Below are 18,298 nucleotides of genomic sequence, written 5' to 3'. Positions count from 1 at the left end.
TGATTCAGCAGCTTTCAGACAGATCCAAATACGTTCGTAGACAGAACTAATCCAGGCATGGGCCCAGAGAAGAGCCCACATGGGCACTAATGATGTAGGAGTCCAACTCGGTTCAAATTCTTTTGCTAATAAAGTCTACATAAAATTAGAACTCCCCAATGTATTGCTATTGTAATCTCCTATATATAATGGACACTTTGTGAGCCCTAGGATAGAAGCAATGTCAGCCATTGATTTAAAGGTGCTTTAGCTATAAATAGAAGGTTCCCCCACCTTCATTATACAAGTTAACTCTTGCCTATCTCTATTGTTTTTTTTAGCTTTCCATCAAATAGTTTATGTGTAGCCTTATCTAGTAGCAGCTTAGGGTAGCTGGCCTTAGAGTTTTGAGTGTTCATGCACTGATGTGGTTGAAGGCTGATCTAGGAAGCTATATGAGTCCATTCTCAAGTCATGGAGTTGTATGAGTTGGAGCTTGAGCCTTGACCCATGACACTAGCATTTGTCAAAGAGGTGTTTAAGCTAACAACCTATACAAGGTACCATTGTGCCTATGGTGGTCGAGGCAAGTGCTCACACCCAGTGCCAGCACTGGTGATGGTGTCCAAGGCAACATCTGACACCAAGGGGCCAACATCTACTAATAGTGTTAGTGCGATTGCCTGTAACAACACAGGGTCAGATGCTCTTGATGGCATCAAGGCAATAGCCTACACTAGAGGCCAGCATTTGCTGATGGCATTTAAGGCAATTGCCCGCACTAAGGGTGAGCTTATCCCTATAACAAATACCAAGGACATTTGGTTGTCGTTTAGTTGGATGCTCAAACAATGGATGTCATCACTTGATCGAATCAATAGCAATGGTGAACACCATTCATCCCCAACCCTAATGGGGCTAATATAAAAAAATGAAGTGAGAGGACTTCAGTGGGTGTGAGGCAAAAGGACGAATCAAAATGACAAGATTGAATCTCAGTGGGTTGTGATAGCAAGGCCATTTTGTCACTTACAACTCCTCATTGCATATTTAAGTCATCTATAAAAGATTCTACATACCACTCAATGAGCTCCAAGAAGGCTTGCATAACTTGTCCACCGTGAAGGCTGCACTTATGACATCTGCCCTTAAGGGCCATTAGCCCTTACTACAGGTTGACAATCGGGCAATGGGTGCATTATTGCTTCTAGCTTGAATTCTAACTTAGAGGCATTTAGTCATAATCTATCGTATGGTAGCTTCATGCCACTAGCTTTTCAGCTAAGCACGATGACCAATTGTGTGAATCAAAGGTTCTAGGTTGAATTACTATTGTGATGTTGCCATTAGTAGGATAATAGTAACCTATCTCATGATGGCCTAAATCTAGCTTATGTTTCCTTTTGGTGGGTGAACAATCCAACACTTGGTGAATTTTGCTTCACAATAATAGGAAGAGCCAACATCAAAGGATCAAAAAGCAATAAAGCTATGAATGCTTGGCTGCCAAAAGCCAATCATCCTTGTGGTAATGTTTTTAACATCTCTAGCTTTAAATTTTGAAGGTCTAAAGGATCGATAGGCCATACTTTCATGATTCATATTTGTACTGGAAATTAGAATCAAATGAGCTTTTACCCTTTTGTTCCACATGTGATTTCTATTCTCGTTGAGCTCATCTTAGGACACCAGTGTTATTTTTTAACAAATGTGCCACCCCAGCCAAACTCCCCACCTAACAATGTCTTCCCCCCAGATCGATCGATCGAGGCCAGCCTTGGGTCCAAAAGAAGGGTCATGCCTTGCCTTCGATTAATGGAATAAGTAAAATAATGTTAAAAATAGTGGTATTTCAATTTCACTCAAAGCTCCCACTTATCTTACACCTCTTAAGTCATTTCACAAAAGTTTGACTAGAGTCAAGCTCAATAGGATCTTTTTTCCTTACTGATTTTGCCAAGCCCGTTCCCATGGCTTGGGTTTTGCTGGATAGTAGATAGGGATAGTGGGAATCTCATTAATCCATTCATGTGCATCACTAATTTGATGACAAAACATTTGGCTATCTTAAGAGAGTCATAATTACTTCCACTATTTACCCATGCTTGGTTGAATTTTTTCACTTTGACATTTAGACCACTAGGCAAAAATCACATTGCATGAGCATCTATAGGGACCATCACAATATTTCTTTAATTAAACAGTCAGATTCCCCTTGCCAATACCAATTCTAAGTCAACTATTTGTCGCTAAGGATAAGCCTTTGAGGGAGCCATTCCTAGTCCATCCATTGGTTGGCGTGTAGTGAACCACTCTCATTGTAAGAGCTACTCAAGCAATGCATCGATAGTCAACAAGTTTTGGTTTAGGACCTCTGTGCCCAGCCTTTAAAGCCAAACTTTTCCCAAGGCTATGGATCCATTTTTCCAACTTCCCTTGCCTACATTGTTCCATCAACTAGAGATTGTTCACCTTGGAGACTTGATGCGGTTATGAGTACCATTGAGCATAGAAGCTAGTTAATCCTTCAAATTCTCAAGGGCCACCAAGGGTGCACTAGACACCACACAACGTGTGATGCTCTTTTGTGTGTTGGACCCTACCTCTAGTTGAGCCGTTTCTAGGGTGGGTAGGCCGTTAAATAGAAAAGATAACTTTTCTTAAGGCCTCCACCTATGTCTTTGGACTCTCTAACATTGCCATCAGTCACCATGCCTGAGTTTTAGAATTTTAACCTAATTCCCTTTCCAAGCTCATGGTAGATGCACTATTTAACAAGCTTCCCCCATCTGTTAGGATTGACTAACCCATGTGCAAGTGCTGTTTGCATGGAACCTTTCACCTCTTCAGCCTACCAAGTTTTCATTTGAATATTTACTACTACCACCAAGATCTACATCGATAGTCACTTTACCCAAGCTTGATCCCCAGGTTTTATGATGGCTACCATAAACTCCTACTGATTGGGACCTGGCCCTTGCCTTGATAGTCAGGTATAGGTTGTGTGCATAAATGCCATCCATTTTTAAGGCTAATTGATTCTATAGGTGAGTTGTTACACACTCCTCAGTGGATTTTGACTTCCATGTCCATCGTCCTACTATCTTAATCTACCAACACCCTTTGTAGGTTCTAGGTTAGCATGCAATTGGGCACCGTAACTTGACTTTCGGTTTATCCCACGTCACTAGTTCTACTTACCAAAAATGGTCCATTTAAAGCTTTTGATTTCGTGGCATGGCTCAATAAAGTAGCCACACCATCCTACCTATTTAAAGTTGGACAAAAGGTCATGGGCATTGTGTCCCTGATGCCTCTAATCGTTGGCTTTACCTGATGGAACTCGCTAATGGCTCCAGCAATCCTGAGGGAAACTTCGAAGGAAACCAGCTACTAAATGGTTCAATTAGTCTTTCACCACTATAACCAAGTCAAACAAATGATTTGCATGTCAATATTAGTGCGAGACTCCACTAGAGATTTTTTTGGCTTCACCTTACTCAGGCATAGTTCACCATCTATCGGGTCCTGACAGGCATGCTCACATTCAAACCTCTCTCAAAAGATCAAGGTTGGTAGGCGGTGCACCCATAAGGGATCGTGCCAATCAACTTCCTTAGCCTTATAGTTTTTCCATCCTGTTGACTCATGCACATCTTAGACTCCTTGGTTTGTGTTTCAAGATGGGCTAGATAGGACCCCACAGGATGATGTTAGGAGCACACTAGTGCCAAGGCATGCCGAGATGGCATGTGCTGCATTCCATGATCACGACAATGACATCTTCGTGAGCATACCAAAAGCTTGATCTTGGGTTGTCACCATGACCTGTGTTGCTCCACACCCTGAGTTAATTGACAAACTAGCTCTCCCCATTCCACATTCGACTAGGGTGCATCGTCAGCCCCCATCTGTTACCCTTCTGATAATTTCAAGCACTCCTTGATTCTCTTTTCAAAGTGCTTTTCATCTTCCCCTTGCGGTACTTGTTCGTTATCAATCTCTACCCTGTATTTAGCCTTAGATGGAATTTATTGCTCAATTAGGGTTGCATTACCAAACAACCTAACTCGTAGACAGTGCCTCATTGTGTGATAGGGTCCAAGCACAATGGGGCTCTCACCCTCTTCGATGCCTGTTTTCAAGGGACTTGGGCTTGGTCCACCATTGATGGTGCTTCTCTAGACTACAATTCTGACGTTGAGGGCACCTAATTCTCAAGCTAAGCTCTTCCCAATTAGATCACCATGACTTGGATTACGATGCAAGCATCGACTGAATGATGCTAAGGATCCGATAGGGTTTAGATGGACAATGATAGCACGTCACTAGAGACAAGGCACACGGGGAGCTTTACCACTGATGGTCCTAGAGTTATCACTACTGGGGAGTCATTTTTGGGCCCCACAACTGACAAAATCCGAAAGGCCATCTTCTGCCCCCTCACTCAAAGCTTGATGGGTAAAGGGTTAGAGGGGTGACAATGCATGACACATCGACAAGCATGCCCCCGACTTTATGGCTTGGGGTGTAACTCGTATTCAAAGACTTGATGGCTCATAAGATTCTGTAATTCACTCTAAGTACCAAATTTCACTATGTTCTTCATCTATGTGAGAGCTTAGATATCTATTTCTGATAGTCATTTTGTTTTTTCATTACAAAAGGAGTCACGATGCCACTCGTGCATGCACTATGAACGATATGGTGATGGCATATAAGCTTTTTTTCATTTTAGTTCCTTAGTGCAATTCGCTCTGGGGGTTTATTATTCTACAATGGACGATGATACTTATCATTTTGCCTACCCAGAAGGTAGAATAAAGTGACTGTCGTGCCCGTCTGAGGCTAGAAGGGGCTTAAGGTACAGAAGCACCATCACCCCCTCAATGTTTCATTAATGCATTTATTGGTCATTCGTCAGGCAGGTTTCGACAATGATCCTTCCATAGGTTCACCTATGGAAACCTTGTTATGACTTCTCCATCCTATAAATGATAAGGTTAAGTGGACTTCTCATAACATTATGAGTAATGAACTATCCATATTGCCATATCTGAACACTTCACTAAATCATTCAATCAGTATGAGCGATAGGTGGTGTGTACATAGGGTAAGGATGTAGTCAATGTGAGCTAATGACTTACGATTACTAGGAATTTCTCATTGAAGACCAACAATTGTAATGATTTATGCCTATCACGATAAAATTTCAAAGATTACTTGAGCCTATTAGCCAAGTTTATAGACTCGTAGAATACATCAGTATAGCGAGGGTGCAACCCAAACATCAAGGGCATAACAGACCTATTATTGCCTAAAACTTCCTTGGCCTAAGTGGCTATAGTCCCTCTAAGAAGCTAGCCATAAAAGATCACCTTTGAATAGCTAGTTAGTAGGCTGAGCTCTCATTTGTTAAAGGAATTAACCAAAGAAATTGCTCCACCAACTAAGAATGACCATGCACCATCTCCCATAGAATCAAGAAAGAGCTTTTAGTCTGTCAATCCTTACTATGTTTGAACCTGGTAAGTTTCCCCTTATTGAGTCAAATTAAGCCACAAAATCCACTTTTAGTGGTACCCTTTCATCAATTCCTTTAAGTTTCAGCCTTGTGACAATACTCCCTTAGAACCCAAAGACTTTGATTTCTCATAAGGTGCTGACAGAGTCATAAAAGTAACACCTGTCGATCCCTAGTTGGCATCATTTATTGTTGAGACTAAGATGGTATTTGATCATCTTTGAGCCCTCAACTTTTGTTCTTGATTAATGAAAACATCCTTAACAAATGCTTTCGTAGTTGTTCATCTTTCATAAATCCAAAAATTTCATCTTTGACTATGAATTATGAATGCCTCTAACTGTCCCTCTTAATGATTAATCCAATCTTAAAAGCCAACGCAATAGGATCGAAATCCTATAGTGTTATCCCATGCTAATGTATACAAATGTAGGCCTGTTCTAAGCAATTTAATTTTTTCATAACAACAATACCAGAGGAATGACCTAACCAGTTAAGGCCAGGAGTGTATCACCGGTAATATGGATGAATAGACTGATACTTACCATGAGGCAAACTGAATAACCTAACCCTAGTTCTAACTACAAGCTTTTTAACTATAACAACTTAAATATTATAGCTAGAATTACCATGATTGCTGGCACTAGACTCGCCTACCAATGGATCCTCATTAAGGGATTTAGATTGTACTCATTCCAATTACTGACTCATAGAGCCCAATATTGTTATTTATTTTCACTACCTCCCCTTGTCAGGATTGGGTAATTTGCATTCCTGCTTCCTTTCTCAAATTTGGTAGCCATTTTTTAAGCTCCTTTTTTGGAGTCAAACCCTAATTTTTTATCACCCATCACCATCATAGTAGGCCACTATTCTACCATCGAAAGTTGATAGGGTAAAATTTTGAATGATGCGTCACTAGCATAAAGGCCATGTGATCCACCGAGTTATCATCAATCATCAAACCAATGGCCAAAGCCTACATTGACCTTTTATGTTATAAATGTATCCCTTCTAGAAGTTAAGGTTTGTTATACATATTAGCTCTAGAATTACAATAGTTATCCAAGCAGTAGATACCATCAAACAAACTATAACTAATTTAATAAGCCATTCAAAGTTTCACAATCTGAATTAGTTCATACTTATACATGCATGACTTAATCTTTAGGATAAGCATATGACTATTGGTGGATTAACCAGGTAGCATTCTTTTAGGACGTTGGCACCACATGGGCCTTAATGCATAAATTGAGTAACAAAGAGAGCTAACAAGAAGCACAAGCATTATGCTTGTCGAGCACGTAAAATGCATAGAATCATATGAACAAGGACCAAGAGCTTGTGCCCACAAAATGCCCCACATCCAAGAGCACGATCGAGCACTAGTGCACCAATATGATCATGAAGGTTTAGGTGGCACATTTAGGACATAGGGGCATGATTGATGTCAAACCTATAGCCCTTAAAGACACAAGATGGATGGGGAATGGCAAGACATCTAGTTTTCATTGATTTAGGTATGCAGCACATGATACCACCATTGATTGGTCAAGCTGGGACTGTATATGTAAACTCTACTATCACCACCCTAAAGGAACATTGCTCGATTCAGGGAATTATTCCTAGGGTCTTAGGTAGCATTGACTAGATGCATGAGCTTGGCCAGGCCAAGGCATTTCGGTGGTTAATGATAAGGAACTGCAAGACTACCAAATACCTGAGAGACTTGGCTAGACCAAGCTCGTAACTACAGTTTCTGCTTGCACTATAATAGAGAGTTATTGCTCAATTCAAGAACTTGGTTTGGGGTTTGAAGTAGCATAACCATAAAAAAGGGCTTGAGCTTAGCAAAGGCATGCCCTTTTTTCACATGCATGCCAATCGATCGAGGGCATAGGTGCCTACGGGTCATAAAAGTAACCAGTTGGTGGACAACACGGCTAGAAGGAACGCATGGCTTGGATTTTCCTCTAGGGACATTGTCGTAGATGTAAACAATGATAGGCCCATCACACACACTTACTCCCTTTATGAAAGGGAGAGGGGGGCCAGACAACCACTTCTAAAAAGCATAAAAGATTTTACAGATATGCTAGAAGAAGACATTAAAGTGTCTTTAATGGGGGCCCTTTTTAAAAAAAAAGCATATCCCACACCAAGGGTTTGAAAGTCTCGATGGTGGTTCAGACATGTGCCTACACTAAGGCCCAACATGAGACAATGGTGTTCAAGGCAAACTACCCGTAGCAAGGGCTAGCATGTGTCAATGGTGTTCAAGGCAACTGCCCACACTAAGGGCCATCTTCTATCAATGTTGATTGAGGCATGTGCTCGCACTAGGTCTAAATTATGCCCATGCTGATCAAGACATATGCTCAGCACCAAAGACCAGTATGTGCCGATAGTGGTCGAGGTAGGTGGGCATGCCAAAAACTAGCTTGACTCGATGGTAGTCAAGGTAGATACCCATATCAAAGGCCAGTTGTGTCATCAATGGTTAAGGCATGTAACATGTGCTGATGATGGTTGAAGCCTTGGCCAAAGTTTGATTTTAGGACACAATGCACATATTGGGCACGAGCATGTACTGGTGCTACATTTTCTTACCTAGGGCACCATTGCTAAAGCACCATTGCTAAAGCATCACTAGAGAACTTGACCAATGCCAATAAGGGTTTGATGATTGGGGGAGGGGAGCCAAAGGTGTGTGCACATGATGTGCAAATGGCCACAAAAGAGCAAAAGAGCTTTTAGAGGTTCGCAGCTAGTAGCCATTCAAGTGTCTGAAGTGGGGATGCTTTTTTCAAATGGCCGTAAAATCTTCTACACTTTGATTTTTTAGCTAAATTTTTTATGGATGCCAACAAAAATACAAGGATCACATATACCAAATTTGGGGTCAAATGCCTTCTAAAAATACTTCAAAAAATCTTGAATTATAAAAAATTCCAAAAATCATGAAAAATAGAAAATGAGTCTTATCATGAAATTTTACATGAAGGCTTAGGGCACCATTATTTGAATTTACAAGCCATAAAAATGTATTGGCATGGTAAAAATATGAAGATGTTCCTAAACCTTTCTACTGCCCGATCGTGGTGTACAAGGTACATGGCCCGGGCCCTTGATACTTACACGTAGTGCGTGACCTAGCATGTGTTAATGGTGTTTGAGGGAACTGCCCACACAATGGGTAGCCAATACTAAGGGCCAACTTGTCTCGATGGTTGTCGAAGCATGTGCATGTGTCATGGTCTGCAAGCTGGTCCAAGCCCAATGGTTTTCTTCAAGTTAAAGAGCAATTCCAATTTGAATGGGATAGGGTCTGACAGCTAGGGGGACTAGCTCGTGAGGCCTATTGGAGGCCTAGGTTGCAGTAAACTAGCCCAAAAGAGTGGTATGGGTAGTGATCATGACTCTAGAGGCTCAAGCATAGTGTTCAAGTTTGACAAAATTAAGCTAGTCGAGGTACGAGTGTTAGTGAGAGATGCATGGGCACACTATCAGACCCAAGTGTGGGCACTAATGATCAAGGTACGAGAGCATGGTCAGACCTAAGAATGGGCATGCCTAAACACATTCCTAGGATGATTAAATTTGTGGGCTTCTAAGAAACCCAATACTGTAGCATAATCGTTGACAAGCTAGAATTATGCTAAGCACTTGAGTTTCATAGGTTGACTTAGGCAAACGAAGTCAATTCCCTATCCAAGGCCATGCAGAGTTTGGCTTAAAACCATAGTTCGTGGCACATGATCGAGCATCATTTGGCTTCAATGGCGATTGAGGGGTAGACAAGTGCCTTAGGTGGGAAGGTCATGGTACACATGCCACACCAAGTGCCAACCTTTACTAAAGAGGTGTCTGAGGCAACAACCCACACCAAGTGCCAGCATCTACCCAAGAGGTGTCTAAACCAACAACCTACACAGAGGGCCTACATGTGCTAATAGTGGTCAAGGCAAGTGTCTATACTAAGTGCCACCATCTGGCATTGGTGTCCAAGGCAACATCTTGCACTAAGCATTTGTTGATGGTGTCCAAGGCAAGTGCCCACACTAGCATTTGCTAATGGTGTCTGAGGCAGCAATTGGCTAGCATCTACCAATGTTGTTGGATGTAATTGCCCACACTAACCAAAGGCCAGATGCTATCGGTGGTGTTCGAGGCAATAGCCCACACCAAAGGCCAACGTGTGCAATAAGGTTTGAGGCAAGTGCCCTCACCAAGGGCGAGCCCATCCCTTTGACAAATACTAAGAGCATTTGGTTGTCATTTAGTTAGACACTCGAGGGGGGATGTTATTATTCAGCCAAATAGGTTGTGTGGAGAACACCATTTATCCCTAACCCTAGAGGGGTGCAGTGCAAAAAAATGAAGTGAAAGGACTTTGGTAGTTGTGGGGGTAGAGGGACGAATCAAACCGACAAAGGGTTGAATCTAAGTGGATCGTGGCAGCAAGGTCACTCTACCACTTACAATACCCCATTAAGTATTTAAGCCATTTGCAAAGGATTCTACTCGCTGCTTAATGGGAATTGAGCTCCCAAGAGGCTTACAAGGCTTGTCTACCACAAATGCTACACCTATAAAATGTTCCCTTGAGGGCTATGGGGCCCTACTGTGGGTTGGCAATCAGGTGATGGGCATGTGCATCACTTCTAGCCCAAATTTTGACTTAAAGGCATTCAGTCATAATCCAACACTCAGTAGCTTTGTGTCACTAGCTTTTTAACCAAGCATAATGACCAATTATGCAAATCAATGATTCCTCTTATGCTAGGTTAAATTACTATTGCAACGCTACCATCAGTAGGGCAAAACTAACTTGTCTCACATTGGTTTAAACCCAGCTTATGTTCCATATTGGTGGGTGAACAATCTAACACTTGGTGAATTCTACTTCATAATGATAGGAAAAACCAACATCAAAGGATCAAAAAGTAACGTCACTATGAATGCTTGGTTGCCACAGCCATTTATCACTGTGGTAACTTTTTTGGCACCTCTAGCTTTAAATTTTGAAGGTCTAAAAGATCAATAGGCCATGCTTTCATGGTTTATATTTGTACTTGAAATCAAAATCAAATGAGCTTTTACCCTTTTGTCCCACATGAGATTTCTGTTCCCATTGAGCTTATCATAAGACACCTGTGTTATCTTTTAATAGATGTGCCATCCTAGCCAAACTTCCCACCTAACAATGTCTTTCACTAGGATCAACCAACTAAGGTTGGCCTTAGGTCTAAAAGAAGAGGTCGTGCTTTACCTCTAATTCATAGAATAAGTAAAATAATGTTAAAAGCAATGGTATTTCAATTTTGCTGGAAGGCTTTCATTTATATTACACCTTTCAAGTTATTTTGCAAAGTTAGACTAAAGTCAAGCTCAATAGGGTTTTCTTTCCCCACTGATTTTACCAAGCCCATTCACTTAGCTATGGTTTCACTGGATAGTATATAAGGATGGTGGGAATCTTGTTAATCCATTCATGTGCATCACTAATTAGGTGACAAGGCATTTGGCTACCTTAAGAGAGTCAGTTACTCTCGTTGTTTACCCACACTTGGTTGAATTTCTTCAATTTGACATTCAGAGCATTGGGCAAAAGTCACATTATGTAAGCATCCGTAGGGACCATTGCTATGCTTTATTTTAATTAAACAGTTAGATTCCCCTTATCTATACCTATTTTGAGTCGACTGTTCATCACTTTGAGAATGCCCTTAAAGGAGTTGTTCCTAGTCCTTCTATTTATTAGCACTCGATGATTTGTGCTTATTGTGAGAGCAACTCAAATAGTGCACTAGTAGTCGATGCCCACGCCTAACCCTTAGTGCCAATCCTTTTCTTGAGGTTATAGATCCATTTTGCCTACTTCCCTTGCCTACATTATTCAATAGACCAGAGGTTATTCACCTTGGAGACCTGATGTGGCTATGAGTATGATCGAGCACAGATGGCATTTAGTCCTTTAGATTTTCAAAGTTTGTTAGGGGTGTACCAAATAACACATGATGTACGGTGCTCTACTGGCCATTGCACCCTACCCTAGCTAAGTCGTTTCTAGGGTGGGCAAGCCGTTAAACAGAAAAGATAAATCTTCCTGAGGCCTCCGTCAATGTTTCCAAACTGCATAATGTTGTTGTTAGCTGCCACATCCTGGTTCAAAAATTTTAACCCGATTTCTTTTGATGCTCATGCTGGATGCACTATCGGATGGGTTTCCCCCATCTCTATGAATCGACTAACCCATGCGTAAGTGTCATACACATGGAACCTTTCCCTTTTTTGTCCTTTAAAGTTTTCATTTGAATATTTGCTACTACCACCAAGATCTGCATTGATAGTGGCTTTGCCTAAGCTCATGCCTCGAGTTTTGAAGTGACCATCACGCTTTCTTACTCATCAGGGCCTAACACTTGCCTTGACGATTGGCTATAGGTCATGCATTTAAGCACCATCATTCTTAAGGCTAGTTGATTTAGCAGGTGAGTTGTTACACACTCTTTAGCAGATTTCAAAATGACCACTGTCTTACTGTCTTAATTGACCAACACCCTTTATGGGTTCTAGGTTAGCGCACAATTAGGCACCATAACCTAGCTTTCGGTTCATCCTGCATCATCAATTTTGTTGACCAAAAATGGCCCACTTGGGGTCCTCAACTTTATGGTGCAACTCAATGAAGCAGTCGCACCATCGTACCTATTTGAAGTTTGAGAATAGTTCGAGAGTGTTGCACCCCCCAATGTTTCTAGTCATTGGCTTTACCCAATAGAACTCACTAAGGGCTCTAGCTATGCTAAGGGAAACTTTTGAGGAACCAGCTGCTAGACAGTTCAATTAGTCATTTACCCTTATACCCAAGTCAAATGAATGATTTGCATGTCACTATCGCTATAGGCCTCCCCTAAAGTTTCTTCTAGCTTTCCCTTAGTTAAGCATAGTTCACCATCTTTTGGGTCACCACAAGCATGTTCACACTTGAACCTTTGTTAGAAGATTAAGGTTAATCCATAGTGCACCTGTGTGGGATCCCACCAATCAACTTCCTTGCACTTTATAGGTTTTATAGCTCGTTGACTAACACACATGTTAGACTCTTTAGTCCATGTTTCAAGATGGGCTTAATGGGAGCATGTTGGTGCCAAAGCACACTAAGATGGCATGTGCTGCATTCCATGATAACGACAATGACAACTCCATGAGCATATTAAAAGCCCAAGCTTAGGCCTCTACTGTGACCCACGTTAGTCCATGCATCGAGTTGATCAACAGACCAACTCTTGCCATTTCACATTTGATTGGGGCATATCGTCACCCTTATCCCTCCCGATAATTTTAAGCACTCTTTGACTCTCTTTTCAAAGTCCCTTTTCATCTTTCCATTGTGGTACTTGTTTGTTATTGATCTCTTGCCTGTATATAGCTTTGGACAGCATATATCGCCTGATTATGGCTACGTTCCCAAACAACTTGACTCGCAGACTGTGCCTCATGGTGCTACAAGATCCAAGCACGATAGGGCTCTCACCCTTTCTTGTGCCCCTTTCTAGGGGACTTGGGCTTGGTCCATTGCTAAAGATGTTTTTCCACACTACAATTCAGATGCCAAAGGTGCTCAATTCTCAAGTTGGGTTTTTTTTAGTTTGCTCATCGTTACTTGAGGAATCCTGGTATGTTTATTTTCTTTTGCTTATTGATATGGTTAAACTTAGCAAGTAATCTCGCCTGTCCTAAGGTCTCCATGCAAGTATCGACCGAGTGATGTGGGGGGTCTAATTGGGTCCAGATGGGCAACGAGCATGTGTCATTAGAAACAAGGTATGTCAGAAGCTTTACCACTGATGATCATAGTCTTATCACTATCGGGGACTCACTTTTGTGCCAACCATAACCAATGAGATCACAAGAGGCCATTTTCCACCCCTTCACTCAGAGATTAATGGGTAGGGGGTTGGAAAAGGCCACAATGCATGACATCTAGAGAGGTGTGCCCTTGGCCTAATGGCTTGGGGTGCAACTTGCGTTCAAAGACTTCATGGTTCACAGGATTCTACAATTCACACCAAGTATCATGTTTTGTTATGTTCTTCATTGATGCAAGAGTTAAGATATCTGTCATTGAGAGTCATTTTGGTTTTTCATGACAAATTGAGTCACTGTGCTACCCATGCAGGCACTACAAATACGATGGCGATGGCATATGCACTCATTTTCATTCTAGTTCCTTGGCATGATTTGTGCTGGGTGTTTGTTATTTGGCAATGGGTGATGATGCTGACTATTTTTCCCACCCAAAAGGTGGAATGAAGTGACCATCGCACCTACCCAATGCCAAAAGGGCTCAGGACTCCAAGCACAGAAGCACTTTTACCCTTTTAGTGTTTCGTTAACGCATTCATAGGTCATTCATTGAATGGGTTTTGAAAATGATCCTTTTGTAGGTTCACCTATGGAAACCTTGTTATGACTTCTCCTTCCTCTAAATGATAAGCTTCAGTGGATTTCTTATGACATGAGGGCAATGAACCATCTGCATCACCATGATCTAAATGCTTCACCTAACCATTCAATTGGTAAGAGTGACGGATGGTGTTATAAAGGACAGGGATGTAGTCAATGCGAGTTGATGACTTTACTTACTAGGAATTCCTCATTGAAGATCAACATTTGCAATAATCTATCCCTATCATGATGAAATTTCAAAGATTACCTGAGCCTATTAGCCAAGGCTATAGACTCATTGAATACATCAGTGTAGAGCATGTGCGGCCCATAACATCTAAGGGCATCATAGACCTATTATTGCCTCAAACTTCCTTAGCCTAAGTAGCCATAGTCCCTCTAAAAAGCTAGCCAAGAAGGATCACCTCTACATTGCTAGTTAGCAAGTTGAAGTCTTACTCATTAATGGAATTAACTAGACAAATTACTCCACCAACTAAGAACAACCATGTAGCACCACCCATAGAATCAAGAAACAGCTCTCAGTCTGTCAATCCTTATTAAGTCTAGACTTGGTAAGTTTCCCCATGTTGAAAAAATTAAGCTGTAGGCTCCACTTCTGGTGGTGCCCTTCCAGCAATTCCTTTAAGTTTTAGCCTTGTGACCATACTCCTTTCAAAACCCAAAGACTTTTATTTCTTATAAGGTGTTGACAAAGTCCTAAAAGTAACATCCATCAATCCTTGGTTAGCATCATTTATGGTTGAGTCTAGGATGGTATCTGATCATTTTTTAGCCCTCAACTTTTATTCTTGATTAATGAAAAGATTCTTGGCGAATGCTTTCATAGTTGTTCATCTTTCATAAATCCAAGAATTTCAACCCTGACTATGAAATATGAATGCCCTCGACTATCCCTATTAATCATTACTCTGATCCTAATGGCCAACACAATAGGATTGAAATCCTATGATGTTATCCCATGCTAATGTATACAAGCATAGGCCTACTTTGGGCACTCTAATTTCTTCAAAGTAATAGTGTTAGAGGAATAACCTAGCTAATTAAAGCTAGGAGTGCATCATCGATGGTAGGGATGAGTAGACCGGTGCTCATCGTGAAGCAAACCAAATGACCTAATCCTAGTTCCAACCATGAGCTTTTTAACTGCAACAACTTAAATATACATTATTAGAGCTGGAATTACGATAGTTGCTGGCACTAAACTTACCCTCTAATGGATCCTCATTAAGGGATTTAGATTATACTCATTCCAATTATCAGACTCATAGAGCTTGGTATTGTTATTTATCATCACTACCTCTTTATGTTAGGATTGGGTAATTTGCATGCCCACTGCCTTCCTTGGATATGGTAGCCATTTTTCAAGCTCCCTTTTTAGAATTGAATCCTAATTCTCTATCACTTGTCACCATCATAGTAGGCCACTATCCTACCATCGAAAGTTGATAAGGCAAAATTTTGAATGATGCATAGTCGACAAAAAGGTCATGCAATCCACCGAGTTGTCATGAATCATTAATGCAACGAGCAAAGCCAGCATCGATGTTTTACGCTAAATGCATCCCTTCCAGAAGTTGAGGTTTGTTGTAGTATTTGCTCTAGAATTACTATGCTTATTTGAGTAATAGATACCATCAAATAAACTATAATTGACTTAATGAGCCATTCACAATTTCACAGCTTGAATTTATTTATACTTACACATGCATGGCTTAATCTTTGAGACAAGTATATAACTACTAGCAAGATCAATCAGGTAGCATTCCTTCAAGATGTTGGCACTGAATAGGCTTCAACATACCCACTAAGCAATAGAGAGAGCCAACACAGAGCATAAGCATTGTGTGTGTCAAGAACATAAAATGTATAGCATTGGATGAACAAAGGTTGAAAGCCTATACCAACAAAACATTTCGCATCTGAGAGCACGATTGAACACCAGTACTCTAATGTGGCCACAGAGGTTTGGGTGGCACACTTGGGACATAGGGCACAATTGAGGTCTGACCCATAGCCTCTAAGGCAACTAGATGGATGAAGGATAGAAACATACAGTTTCCATCAATTTAGGTATGTAGCACAGAATATCAATTATACCCCCAGGTTACGATTACCATATGGGGCAAAGATTAAAAAGGATGATGGGCCGACAGTTAGATGCATTAAGCATGGAGCTTGCCAACATACATAACTATAGCACCACTCATATGCCCATTGCATACAAGTGACAGCATCCATACACACCAGTCCATAACCCACCCAATCGATTACTCGATGAGTGAGTGAAGGAAATGATGTATGAGGCCATGCCACAACCATCTAGCATGGGAAAAACATGAGCAGAGCTTGAGATTGCCTTTTCTATCTAATAGGCAACAATGGCATGACACCACCAATACTTGGTAAAGCTAGGACCATACACATAAATTCTATTGTTACCACCCTAGGAGGACATTGCCTAATTCAATGACTTTTTCTTAGGTCTTAGACAACATTGGCTGCATATTTCATGGACCACACATGAGTCTTAGACAAAGAGGGTTGTGTGATGGGACTTAAGATAGTACGGGTGAAACACTAGGAAAGATCAAGACCAAGGTCCTAAAGGCACATACTTTACCCAAGTGTACAAGGCAAGGTCAAGGCTAGAGTGTAAGAGTACACTTATGGTGAGCTACGCAGTGCTAGGTATGAGGACTACTTCTTAAAGGTTCTAGAACACCCTAGGATTTGGCATGGGTAGTCAAGTACAAAAAAAACTAAAGCTTCTTGGAGATAGGCTAGGCGTGTGAGCATATAAAGGTCTAGAAAAGCCTACAGGTAGGCCAGGTGCATAGGCACCAAAGGTTCTAGAAGGACAAGGCACGATCACAGTGATAGGCACTATAGCACCTAGAAAAACAAGCCTTTAGAAGACCCCAGCTGAAAGCGAAATGGCACCCAAATAGAAAAGACTCTAGAACCCACTAGGCATGAGCATTCAATAGAAGTGCCCGAACTCTTCCAAACCTAGGGCTCCTAGTCATTTATACATAAGCAACAAGTGGCAACAAGTGACAACAAGTAAGGGAAGCAAGAGTGTAAAGCATTGAGGGCTTAGGCCTTGAGAGCCTTTGTAAAGAACACATAGCAACTGTGTTTTAAGAGTTAGTGTACATACCCATGAAGTAAATAAACTACTCTTGCTTTAACCATTTCTTTCCTAGCTTTCTTTTAAACTCTTAAGAGGTTAGTCAAGTTCTAGCACAAGTGCATGACATAATCGATTACTGCACATAATCAAGTTGATTTAAAGGCTAACTTAGGTATAGAGATGGTAGCTTCTTGCCTAAGGTCACACGGTAGCTAGGCTTAAGCTCCTGACCCATGACAGTTGGTATCAGAGGTAGTTCTAACTAGAGTTGGTATCAGAGTAGGTTTTCAACTTTGGTTATGATCGATGTTGGTGTCAGCTCAAGTGCATAGACATATTGCATGTTAGTGTGTTAGTTGTGCTATAGACTTGCAGTGGGAAGTATTGTACAAGTGATTGCTGGTTGTCAATGCCAAGAGTAGGGCATAAATACTCTTGAGTGCTCCTAAGGAAATTATGAGAAATCCTTAGTCCAAGCTTTGCAATTATGGTACGCATTCAAAAGCATGGTCGGTAACCCTCAGATGGAGTGCATGAGTGAAGTGTAAAAGGGCTACCCACCCACAAGCAAAGGGAGAAAGGCTAGTTCAAAGGATCTATTGTCATCCATGGACTCTCAATTTTCAAAGTATGAGTTAGCCACGAGAGATTTGAGGGATCGGTTCAAAGACACCAAGGATCACATCCAAAAGTTAGACTCGGCTTAGGAAGAGCTTAAAAAAATGATGCTTGATGCCTTGACTAGAGAGATGAAAATGTTTGTGCAGCACAATGAAGCTCTAAAGGCCTAAATGGTAGCTTTATAGGAATAACTAAAGCAACTTGAGTGGGAGTATATTGTGTTTCAAGCTACCATAGTTACAAATAGGGGTTTGGGACAGAGGGTGGTAATGCCAAAGCCAAAGCCATTCACGGGAAATTGCTCGACCAAAAAAGTTGGCAACTTCGTGTGGGGCATGGAACAGTACTTTTGAGTGGTTAGTATAGCAAAAGAAGCCAAGGTAAGCACCACTACCATTTACTTAACTAATGTGGCCCTATTATGGTGGCATTAAATGTGTGATAGCATGTAGCAAAAAGTGACTACAATCACCACATAGGATCAGTTTATGAGGGAACTGATGAGATAGCTTAAGCCAGAGTATGCAAAAGAATAAGCTTAAGCAAAGCTTCATCGGCTCAGT

General features: G+C 41.2%; 2 non-coding genes and 4 pseudogenes across 2 annotated transcripts; all 6 read right to left on the bottom strand.

The window, feature by feature from the left end:
* Nucleotides 1-948: 948 nt before the first annotated feature.
* LOC149516098 (25S ribosomal RNA) lies at nt 949-4,300 on the bottom strand. Its single transcript, XR_016346724.1, has one exon. It is a non-coding gene; the product is annotated as a 25S ribosomal RNA (ribosomal RNA).
* A 167-nt stretch (nt 4,301-4,467) lies between these two features.
* On the bottom strand, nt 4,468-4,623 carry LOC149516097 (5.8S ribosomal RNA; annotated as a pseudogene).
* Nucleotides 4,624-4,914: 291 nt separating this feature from the next.
* Nucleotides 4,915-6,709, bottom strand: LOC149516096 (18S ribosomal RNA; annotated as a pseudogene).
* Nucleotides 6,710-9,919: 3,210 nt separating this feature from the next.
* LOC149516095 (25S ribosomal RNA) lies at nt 9,920-13,254 on the bottom strand. The gene has a single exon (XR_016346727.1). It is a non-coding gene; the product is annotated as a 25S ribosomal RNA (ribosomal RNA).
* A 232-nt stretch (nt 13,255-13,486) lies between these two features.
* LOC149516094 (5.8S ribosomal RNA) lies at nt 13,487-13,642 on the bottom strand (annotated as a pseudogene).
* A 297-nt stretch (nt 13,643-13,939) lies between these two features.
* On the bottom strand, nt 13,940-15,740 carry LOC149516093 (18S ribosomal RNA; annotated as a pseudogene).
* Between the last annotated feature and the right edge of the window lie 2,558 nt (nt 15,741-18,298).

The sequence above is a fragment of the Durio zibethinus genome, chromosome 11, assembly GCF_047325235.1.
Source record: "Durio zibethinus cultivar Kanyao isolate XHJ-2024 chromosome 11, ASM4732523v1, whole genome shotgun sequence".
NCBI lineage: Eukaryota > Viridiplantae > Streptophyta > Magnoliopsida > Malvales > Malvaceae > Durio > Durio zibethinus.
This window is presented reverse-complemented; position numbering and strand designations above follow the sequence as displayed.